Raw genomic sequence first — 11,650 nt, forward strand, 5'->3', positions numbered from 1 at the left:
CAACGGCTTTCTGAGTCTTAATTTCTCCTCTTACCATTGCACTCAGAAAGCTTTTCAGGGTTCCTCTACCCCAGGGTTCCACTGGTAGCACAGAACAATCCCATTTTAAGGACATGTTGAATGTTAGGTGCTGAGTGTTGAGCATTATGGGATGCAGATTAGACCTTCTTGCTTAAAAGAAACAAGTGCTGCACACCTTGGAAACCTATAGAAAACTAGAGTAAAAAGGGCTGATTCTGCCATCTCATTATCTCAGTATTTGTGGTGCATGCTGAAATCCTTATTTGAAGTGGGCCAAAGCTCCATTGCATTTGTGAGAAGTTTTGCATCACCTGGTTGGTCTAGGCCATGTTTGTTGTCTTGCTAATAAGCAACCCTTCTGATCTTCATCAAATCATTGTGGTTGGAAAAGACCACAAAGATCCCCACATCCAGCCTCAACCCATCCCACCATGCACACTGCCCACGTCCCTCAGTGCCACATCTCCATGGTTATTGAACACTTCCAGGGATGGTGACCCCACCACCTCCCTGCAAAGCTGTGCTACCACATCACCACTCCTCTTCAGAAGAAGTTTTTCTTAACATCCAACTTGAACCTCCCCTGAAAATCATCATTCAGAACAGGGGCTGTTGAAGATGGGCGGAGAGAATGATGCTTCTACAGTCAATACAAGCAGGGAGATCAAATGTAGAGTGTATCAACTGCATTCTTGCATTGGCTTACTGCCCTGCTCCCTCGCCTTCAGTGGACTGCAGTGCTGGTGGTAGAGCTGTGGTGTGAATCCTGGGATTGCACGTACTGCAACGGTCAGCAGCACAGGAACTTGACCTGAACTTACCCTCCTGGGCAGCTGCTGCCACTCAGAATTCAGACAGCATGCAGAGGAGAAAGTCATGAAGGAAGGGAAAGGGATGGCAGCAGAAGGCTTCACAGAGTGACAGCGGGGAGGAAGGAGATAGGGGACAGGTCATGGAAGGGTTTGCCATGACTGCTGGGGAGCAGGAGCCTTCCCGGTCACCTGAGTTGGGTATGCCTGAATATGCTTGCATGAATGATCTGAATGAGTGGTCTTCCATGTCTCCACTGCAAATAAAAGACAATGTCAATCCCCCTCACAACTGCTAGTCCTGCATTCATGCTTGGAGCCTCTGTCTTGGTATCAGCATCAGGACCCTGGGATCTTTCCTGGGACCCAAACAAGCATAGGAAGCTTATTCAAAATTGCTCTGCTGTTAGAAGCTGGTAGCACTAGAGAAGTCCATGATGTAAGTGCGTCAGAAATATTCTGCACTTCTACAGCCTTTTGTAGGGCAAACCATGGAATAGAAATGGAAGCCCATTTATTTAGGGTTTATCTGTTCTCCCACGCCTCAAATAGGAAGTAGCATGAACGCTCTCAGCAACCAGTTGTTGGTAAAAGGAGAATCAGATAAAACAGTCATTAAAGTAATCAATAAAAGATTCAATGTATCAATCGATCCCACTTAGCAAAGTGATTAACTGAATCCCCTTAACTGAAGTGTGTATGCCTAACTAATTACACTTGATATCTTTCTGATGCTAACTCCATTTGTTGACACAAAGGGTAAGGTGGGCTTTAAACACTTTCTTCTATATGTGTTAGGTATTAAGAGGAGATGACCTCAGCCAGTTCTCTGAAGAATCAGGGGTTGCTGAGAGTACAAAACCATGCTTTATGCATAAAACCGAGCTACAAAATCTAATGTAGGCCAAGTATTCACCATATTAAGGGCTATATCATTCCCATAGGGTAGAGTCAAAAGATGGTTTTCTGCTCTTAAATTTCTATGGTTTCCTGATTTTGAGGTCTTCACTTCATAATTGAGCTGTATTTGGCTGATCTCCAGTGCAGAGTGGAGCAATATCAAAAAGACAGACAGATGAAGATCTGTCATTGTCTTCATTAGAAGAAATCTGAAAATTAGGAGTCCCAGCTGATAGTAAAGACTACCCAGAGGGATGGGATGACCACAGGGACTGTGCTGAGGATGCATTATAATGTGTGATAAACACTGTGAAGCAGAGTTGCTCCAGGAAATGGTCCAATACAACATAGAAGCAACTTTTAATGTCTTCCAGTCACAAGCTGCTCATATCTAATGTATATTTTACCCAGTGTTTTCCAGTTCCAGAAGCAGAGGATGCCTTTATCAACAAGCAGAAGGTGCAGAAGGAGGTGAAGGCTGCACCAACAGAAAATGCCACGCTGAGCTGCGAGGTGGCCCAGGAGAAGACGGAGGTGAAGTGGTACAAGGAGGGGAAACTGATCACCTGGAGCAAGAAGTTCAAGGTGGAGTCAGAGGGCAAACAGCGTCGGCTGGTGGTGAGCCAGGTGGAGAAGAAAGATGCAGGGGAGTACAGCTGCGAGGCTGCTGGCCAGAAACTCACCTTCAAGATTCATGTCACAGGTGAGAGAAATTGTTTCGACTGTATTGAACCCCCCAACAAAGAAGGAGGGGAAAGTTAAGTGGTTTGACACATTCAACCCCAGCATTCAGCGATGTAGACGGTGCTTAAATTCTGTTTAATTTGTGTACATTCCTGTTTGCCTTCTGAAGCTATGAACACAGAGGACTTGGGTAGCCTCAGCTTAAGACAGGCTGGAAATAATTTGGGAATTTCCCTGGGGATCTCAAGTAGATGCAATGATAGCAAAATGAGAAGTCAATAATTACAGGGGAAATTAAAGGTTATTAAAGATATCTTCAGGGCACAAGCACACCCCTGCAAATGCTTCTTCCTAAATAGTCTCAGAGACAGCATTTGGTCACAATGCTAGACGGCGGCATTGGTGGTTTCTATTAAATTAAAGAAACCTGCAACTAAAAAGGTTTTCCCATATTGTCTTTTGTTTTCTTCTCTATAGCAGGTACAAAAGAAATGCTTAAAAATAGAAAGGCTTCAAGCTGGTGCTTTTCATTCCAAAATGTAGGAAGACAGGCGTTCTATTTATGAAGAGACTCTGATAAGAAAGTGGAAAAAGGCTTTTTACCAGGGTCTGTAGCAACCTAAGAAGGGGCAATGGTTTCAAAAGTGAAGAGGTTAGACTCAGTTTGGACAAGAGAAAAGTTCTTTATGATGAGGGTGGTGATACACTGGAACAGATTGTCCAGTGCAGGTTGTGGGTGACTCATCATTGTAGTGTCCAAGGGCAGGCTGGATGGGGACCCTGGGCAGCCTCATTTAGTGAATGATGTCCCTGACCACGGCAAGAGGTTGGACTGGATGATCTTTAAAGCTTCCTTCTATACCCAAACCGTTCTATGATTCCATAGGGGAAACCATTTTATTACTGCCTCTGAAAACTCAGGAGATATTAGAATTGTTTTCAGAAATAAGTAGGTGAGAAAAATACATTTCCTCACTATGACTTAATCACAAACAGAATTTAACCTTGACCCTCACCTGGCTTTTGCTGGCAAAGCAACTTACAGCTGTCAGCTTGTTTGGACAATTTAATGCCTGTCCCCTTGTATGAAACAGACTTTTCAATGACTGCGTATGCTGGTGTGCTGCTGGACAGTGGGGAATGGGGTGTTTTTTAATTTTTGAAGATTTTGGAACATGATACTGGTGGAAATGAAAACAAGTTTAGGGCTATCTAAGCTGTTTTGGTCTGGCAGGGAGGAAGTTCTTCACTGGCAATTGATATAGTTCAGATGTTGGCATTCAGTTCATAGCACTGTCAGGAAATGTGAGTGGGAAAGCTGTCCTCAACGGTACAGTCCAAAGACTAATTTGGGCATTTGGGGAAGGCTGTGTAGAAAAGATTCATGTCTTAAATGTGCCCATTTGCCTTCAATTCCAGAAGCAGCAGATGCTTTTATCAACAAGCAGAAGGTGCAGAAGGAGGTGAAGGCTGCACCAACAGAAAATGCCACGCTGAGCTGCGAGGTGGCCCAGGAGAAGATGGGGGTGAAGTGGTACAAGGAGGGGAAACTGATCAGCTCGAGCAAGAAGTTCAAGGCTGAGTCAGAGGGCAAACAGCGTCGGCTGGTGGTGAGCCAGGTGGAGAAGAAAGATGCAGGGGAGTACAGCTGCGAGGCTGCTGGCCAGAGACTCACCTTCAAGATTCATGGTAATGTCAGGTAAGACAGGTGTTGTCTGAAATTCAGCAGAGAACAGTAAAGTAAAATCTAGTTTCTATTATACAGTGATCCAAGTGCAGTAGTCTGTGCTGAGGTTTTTTCCCTAGACTTGATTGCCTGGGTTTGTAGCAAGTATTTGGTTTTAGTATGGCACAAAGACCTGTTTCAGTCTGTCTGTAGAATAATAATTACTGATATATGTACAATGGAAGCAATATTCAAGATATTATTCAAATCTCTCCTGTGCCTGAGATCCCAAACTGTAATTCTTGTTCACCGAAACATTTGACTAAGATAAGTATGTGCAGTGAGGCTGGAGTGCATGTTCTACGTGCAGCCTTTTGTGGCAGGAGAAGCAGGAACTTCTCCTAGTAGTACACTGCCTTTTTACTATGCCTTTATGTTGGAGGCTGCATCTGGATAGGTGAGTCTGCTACTCACAGTAAGAGACCTGGTAGAGCTGACTATTCCCAGAGCTCAAAGTAAGATAGATATCTGCAAATCACACACAAAGAACAAAGGACTGCGTTGGTGAGCATATTTCCTTTGTGCCTTTGACAGTCACAGTTGTGGCAATGGTAGAGGCCATGAGGAGTCTGTTCAGGAAGCCAGGAGTACTGTTCTGGGTCATGAAAAGGCAGCCAGTGGTTTGACTATCGCATGTTTATGTGTTTTGATGTTTCACAGTGGGTCTTAAGCAAAAGGAACTCAGGTTTTGGTTGCCTGCAGGACAGATGTTCTTTTGGGTTCAATATGTTTGCATAGTGACTTGCAACCATGGGACTGGTGTTCAAGGACCCTCTTGGTTCCTTCAGTTCCTAGGTTCTTTCTTGCCTAGATTTGACACTTTGTTTCAACAGAAGAGCTGATATTTTCTAGGGAAGGCTATTAGTTTGGGCACAAGTGGTAACCTAAACCTGTTCCAACCTGTACATACAAACCTGCAAGATGGTCTCATTTCAGTCCTTCTGTTTTTCTTTTCTTCCCTCAGAGCCAAAACCTGTGTTTATAAACCAGGAGCAGGTGCAGAAAGAGGTGAGTGCTGCCCTGGCAGGAAGTGCCTCCCTCAGCTGTGAAGTAGCCCAGGATCCAAGCGAAGTAAAATGGTTCAAGGATGGAAGACTGCTTGCCTCCTCCAGAAAGTTCAGAATGGAATCTGTGGGCAAAACACGGCGTCTGGTTGTGGAGCAGCTGGAGAAGAAAGATGCTGGAGAATACATCTGCGAGGCTGCTGGCCAGAAGATGACCTTCGAGCTGGAAACAACTGGTGAGCATTCAGAAATTCTCAGCCAGGATTTTGTAGCCTTGTTGTGAACTGGGTTTTAGGGTGAAATCTCAGTTTTCTTTGCACCTGACAGTGTGAGAATTTGCTCTGGCCCTTTGTGTACCTCCCCGGTGCTCAGCTGTTCCTTCCCTTACTTGGGGTTAACATCATTTATTCAAGGTGATGTCCAAACGGGCTTGTTAACAGTCCTCCACAGTGCTTTAAGCTGTCATATGTCAGCCAGAATTTCTGCATGTTCTATAGCCATTCCTACATGTTGAAAACACTGCACTGTGCTTAAGCTTCAGCATATGTTCCAGTAAGTACAGTTCCATTAATTCTAGGGAATTGGGTGAATTAAGCATAGATCTGAAGGCTGCCTTTGCCCAGTGCAGAGATGGAAGGACTAATGTAGATTTGACTTGATATTTTCCCTTCTAGGATGGGAAGGAGCTCCGTCAAAGTAAAAAAGTGGGCATTACTTCCCAGGGAAATAAGAGAAGTCTCATTATTCACAGGCGGTGAACTCTCATTTTCTCTCTCAGTCTGCAACCAGGCTGGGTTGCTGTTTCAGTACTGGCTGTTTTATGCAGGAACTCTGCTCCTGAGGTTAATCCAAGTTGTATCCAGGCCCTTCAGAAGGAAAGGGAAATAGCAGCACAGAAATATGGTCTGATTCTGACATAAATAAGTGCAGACCTAGAGAGTTAAAAGGGATTGTGTGATGTTCAAGGGACTTTGAAGCAAAGATGTCCCCTAGGTAAGATTTGTGGCTGACATTCCCCATACATTGTGGGCACACAAGCTAAGGAGAGACTAGTGATGAGCATGCAGAGAAGCCAATCATTCAGACAGGTTTGTAGTGACACGACATTGTAGAGTTCTGTCTATTTCTCCTTGGCATAGTTTGGAAAATAAAGATGAAAAGATTGGTGGTAACCAATATGGCTTCCTCAAATTCAAGCCATGCCTGACAAACTTGGTGGCCTTTCATGATGGAGTAACAGCATCAGTGGATAATGGGAGAGCAACTGACATCATCTACTTGGACTTGTGCAGAGCATTTGATCCCGTCCTGCATGACATCCTGGTCACCAAAGTGGAGAAAAATGGTTTTGATGGATGGACCAGTTGCAGGATAGGGAACTGTCTGGATGGTCACACTCAGAGAGCTGCAGTCAATAGCTCAGTGTCCAGGTGGAGGGTGGTGTTGGGACCAGTGTTATTTAACATTTTTGTAGGCAACATGGAGAGTGGAATCAAATGAACCCTCAGCAAGTTTGCAGATGACACCAAGCTGAGCAGTGCTGTTGATGTGCTAGAGGGAAGGGATGCTACCCAGAGGGACCTGGACAGGCTGGAGAGGTGGGCCCTTGGCAGCCTCATGAACTTGAGTGTGGCCAAGTACAAGGCCCTGCACCTGGGTCAGGGCAATCCCAAGCACAGGCTTAGAGGAGAATGATTTGAGAGAAGCCTTGACCCTGAGGAGAAGAGTTGGTGTGGAGGGAGGTGTCCCTGCCTATAGCAGGGGGACTGGAACTAAATGACCTTAAAGATTCAGTCAGTTCTATTGTTTTTCTACCCTTAATTTTGCTTGAAAGGTTTTAGAATAAATGAGATTCTGGTTTCCATGAAAACTGTTTGCAGGGAGCTCCATTGTAGCTAGTAGGTCTGTCTTTAAGTTCAAGGGCAATAATGCATTGACTGTGTTCAAAAGGGAAATGACTCAGGAATGGATGATGGTTTAGAATAAAACATAATCCTACTTATTTTCTATGCAAATATGTGTAAGGAAAAGATGCTGCACTCAGTTCTGGAAATACCCTGACAAATATATCTCTAGTATTCCACAGCTGGAGATATCAAGATTGTTAAACCACTGGAAGATGTGGAAGTGAATGAATATGGGAGTGCATCTTTTGTCTGTGAGATTTCACACGATGAGGTTCAGACCCAGTGGTACAAAGATGACAACAAGCTGAAGGCTGATGACAACATTAGAATGCAGCAAGATGGTAGGGTGTAAGAGGGGGATCTTTCTCCTGAGTGGGGGGTGGGTTGGAGATCAAGCATATAAGACATCTGAAATGAAGTGAAGAGGGTTCAGAAGCGAGTTCCCCTTTTGTTTTGGGACTGAGGTTAGGGTGGAACAAGTGACATGGTGGGATGCTTAGTGTGGGAAGTGTGATGCTATCCCACCATCCCACACTGCTGGGAGCAGGTAGGAAATGAGTGCAGTTATTTCCAACTTGGGGGTGAACAGGGCAGTCAGTTCACCTCTCCAAAGAGGTTTTGTCTGACAGTGAGTGTGATCCTTCTGTATCAGGTACTTTGAAGGTGACGGCGGCCACATTTGGTCAGTCCTTGTAGAAGCCATGTTTAGATTCCACTTTGGTGGGGATGTGGATGTGGGGGAATGGGTGGTTTCATTGACATGAGAGAACAGGCAGTGATGCTGTGAAACCAGATGGATGATGCTCAGCCTGGCCATGTGCCTCAGAGCTCTTTGCTCAAGGAAGCCAAGTGTAGTTGTGGGTTTGCTCTCAAGAGCACAGTTTGGTAGGGATGAGTTGGCGGTTGGACTAGATGACCTTAGTGGTCTTTTCCAGCCTTAGTGACTCTGGTTCTCTGCTTCAGGAAAGACCTACTCGGTGACTTACACACGTGTCCAAGTCAAGGATGCAGCAGAAATAAAATCTGTAGCAGAAAAGGCAGAATCTCGTGCCCATCTTACAGTTAAAGGTAATTATGCTTCTGATGACGATTTTGATTAAATTATCTTATGTTATAAACGAGCTAACAGCCTTTGATTTAATGTCAAGGAAGTTAAACACCACCAGGGCCTTTCACAGAAATAAAAACTCCTACCTACCTACCTTTCTGCCCACAAAATATCCAGCTTGTCTTTTGGGATTTACTTTTGCAAAGTAAGACGGATTATTTTCTTAGGAGGTTGATTTTCTACGTTTAGACTTCAGATTTGTGTTTGAACGTTGAGGGATAAAAAACATAGCTTGACCTTTTCTTCATTTTCTCTTGCTGTTTGAAAAGAGCACAGGGTTTTGTTTTGTTTTTTAATATATACAATGTTAGGGTATATATATGATGTTAAGTGTGATAAAGAAAAGGGAGGCATTTGAGTTAGCACACTACTCAAGAGTTCAGTCCCCAGCTTTGCCACTGTTAAAATTATAAGGGCAAGAACTTCCTGGAAAATGAATTTCTCCTAAGTAGAGTCATTACATTTGAGCTACAGAGACCTTTACTAGGTGAAAACTTGTTGTTCAGAGCTAAGTTGCTGTATTTAACCAAAGTATTTATCAGTGTCCGTGTTTCAATGAACCTCTTTTCCATTTCGTAATGCGAGGAGTTTGATATTGGGATGGGAAGGTCATGGTTTGATTTGGATGTTGGACTGGGAATCAGAAGATCTGGGCTCTTTTCAGATTGTCAGTCTTATTGTCTGACTTCTTAACAACATTCCTTTCTTTATATTATTTTTTAATGATGTTTCAAGGCATTTTGAGCTGATAGGTGTAGTGTTCATGTGCAGTAATGCTGACGTGAGTAAGTGGGGTGATAATGTAAGGGTTTTTTACATTCCTTCTAAATCTCTGCTTTCTCTAGTTCCATACTTCTTAAAGAGCAATCCATTAATCTAGTAAAGGAGCTGTGTGATGAGTATGTGACTGAGCCTGAAAAAGCCAAATTTGAATGCGAGATATCCATTCCTTCTGTGAAACCTCCCAAGTGGTATCTACGTGGGGAAGTCTTACAGGCTGGCAGAAACTTGATTATGCAGCACGAAGGCACCATCCACCAGCTGACCATACCGAAAACCACCACTGATATCACAGGCACCATTCAGTTCTCAATTGGCAAATCCAAATCCACAGCCAATCTGCTTGTCAGAGGTAACATATCCAGGCTTGGTTTACATCATGAAGATGAAGAATTAATTAACGTACAGTCTTCCTTCACTGGGGTCTTTGAAATATTGTGTGTGTGTCTGGAGGGTCTGCTCCATTTCCAGTTCAAAGTCGTTGGACACTAAATGGGACAGCTGCATCTCAGTAAAAGATCTGTTTGAATAGTTGTGATGTGCTTACTATTCAGATCTACAGAGCTGAGGTTTTGTCCTTGGCTATACCAAAGAAGTCAAATCAGGTGAAATTAATTGTATTTCTGAACTAGACAAGGTTAAGTTTGGTAGCACCTAAATTTGATGCAGTTTGTCATTGATTTCATCTGAAAGAAACTTGCAGGCTTTTTATCTGCTGTTGTCCCCAGCATAAGAGTCTCCATTCACACCCTAAAGTACTTGTTATATTTTCAACTCACTCTTATTTGAATAAAAGCCTCAACAATTGGGAGCAATTTAATAATCACAGAACAAGAGCTGGACCTTGCATTTGGTAGATAATATACAGTATTACTTTATAGAAATGTAGTCAATGGCATTCCCTATAGACAATCGTTTGTTTTATCTTTAGAGTCGTTCAAAGAACCATTGTGAACTTGACATTAATTGGAATGGAATACACGCAAGAGACTTTCCTCTTCTTCCAATTGTCCTCATCCTTTCTTCTCTTCCACCCCTGCTTTGCAGATTACCATATAGAAATCACCAGGAAGTTGGAGGACAAGACAGCTTTGGAACGTCATTCTGTCATCCTGTCCTGTGACTTCAGGCCTTCTCCAAAGGTTGTGAAATGGTTCAAAGGCCACACACTCATCAAGCCCTCTGAGAAGTACAAGATCAAGAGGGATAAGCATTCAGCAGAGCTCAAGATTCTGAAGCTGAAGCCCGATGATGCTGGTGTGTACAAGTGCAAGGCAGGAATTGCAGAGACTGAGGCCACGCTGACAGCTGAAGGTATGAGCAGGGAGGGTGGCCTCTTCCTTGTCCTATTTCACCTCCGATTTCTCTTCTTGAGGTTGATTTCTGCCGTTCTCTCCTGCTAACTTTATAAATGTATAATCTTCACTGAGAAGATTACACAAAGATCATCTAGTCCAACCATTCTACCACATCCCAGTATGATTTATAGTAACAGTGGTAACAGTTCACCTTGTTTCCCCACAGCCCGCAATGTAGAAGTAACGAAGCACCTGCAGGATGTGGAAATTGAAGAAGAGAGCTCTGCTGTCTTCTCCTGCGAGCTGTCCCATAATGACGAGGACGTGGAATGGTTCCTGAATGGCAACCTCCTTTACACCAACAATTACAATGACATCAAGAACGTTGCCAATTGCTGCACACTGACAATGAAGCAGGTTAAGCCTGAGGATGCTGGCACAGTGACAGTGAAGTCAGACAAGGTGTCAGAAAGCGCACCTGAAGGTGATAGGTGGGTCTGATCACAGCCCTCCTGGATGTAAGAGATGCTAAAGAGCTCCAGTTCATTCTATTGTGCAGCAGTCCTGCTTCTAAAGCTGACCTCTCTGGGGTGACAAGTCATCAGAGGCTTTCTTCCAGTGGAAGGTTCCATTGCAGCAGATATCAACGAAGGAGGATGGTTTTGGTGTCCTGCCAAAGCATTCCATTGCTTTTTATCATCATTTTATTTAGCACAAGGAGAGTTACAAGAGCAGTTTCTTTTACTGCTTCCATGCCATGCAGTGTCAATGCTGTTGTCTCCAAGGATTTATGACTGCAGGGAGAGATCATTCAGTGTGTGTTTTGCCTCTGGGATGACTAATGACCAGGCTGTGAGCAACCTGATCTAGCTGTGAATGTCCCTTTTTATTGCAGGGGAGCTGGGCTAGATGGCCTTTAAGGGTCTCTTCCAATTCTAAGGGTACTGTGATTCTAATCTGCTCTCCCCAGCAATTAAGCTCTTTTACTCTATGCGCTCAGAGTTTGAAGGATTTCCTCTTTCTCCTTTCTTTTGCATTTGGTGGAAGTTTTTTCCCCAGTATAAACATCTGATGTGTGAAATAGAAGATAGATAAAAGGAGTCAATAAAAGAGGAAAATCAAAAGTGTTCAGCAGCTTATCCTCTTAATCCTGTGGCCTGCTGTATGAGCTCTGCTCCATGTGAGGGCAATGCCAGCTCTCCAGCTTTAGAAGAGCTGCATCCCAATTACTTCATATGATATCAGTCCCACCCAAGGCAATGCAGGCTGTCCCTCCTGTTCCCTGTATTCTCGTACTGATTAGTTAAGAATTCCATAAAGTGCATTCAGTCAACACACATGAAACCGCTTTAGGTTCTATATTGATGTCGTCAGTGCTGGTAAAGATTTATTTATCCCTCTTTAAAAATCAGA

The 11,650-nt window shown here is 43.7% G+C and overlaps 1 long non-coding RNA gene across 1 annotated transcript; it reads left to right on the top strand.

Annotated features, from left to right (window-relative positions):
* The first annotated feature begins 7,255 nt into the window (after nt 1–7,255).
* Nucleotides 7,256–9,420, top strand: LOC146755826 (uncharacterized). Its single transcript, XR_014937938.1, has 3 exons — nt 7,256–7,392; nt 8,015–8,119; nt 9,005–9,420. It is a non-coding gene; the product is annotated as an uncharacterized LOC146755826 (long non-coding RNA).
* The last annotated feature ends 2,230 nt before the right edge of the window (nt 9,421–11,650 follow it).

The sequence above is a fragment of the Coturnix japonica genome, chromosome 30 (assembly GCF_054131305.1).
Source record: "Coturnix japonica strain WE chromosome 30, WE-NBRP24, whole genome shotgun sequence".
Classification (NCBI taxonomy): domain Eukaryota; kingdom Metazoa; phylum Chordata; class Aves; order Galliformes; family Phasianidae; genus Coturnix; species Coturnix japonica.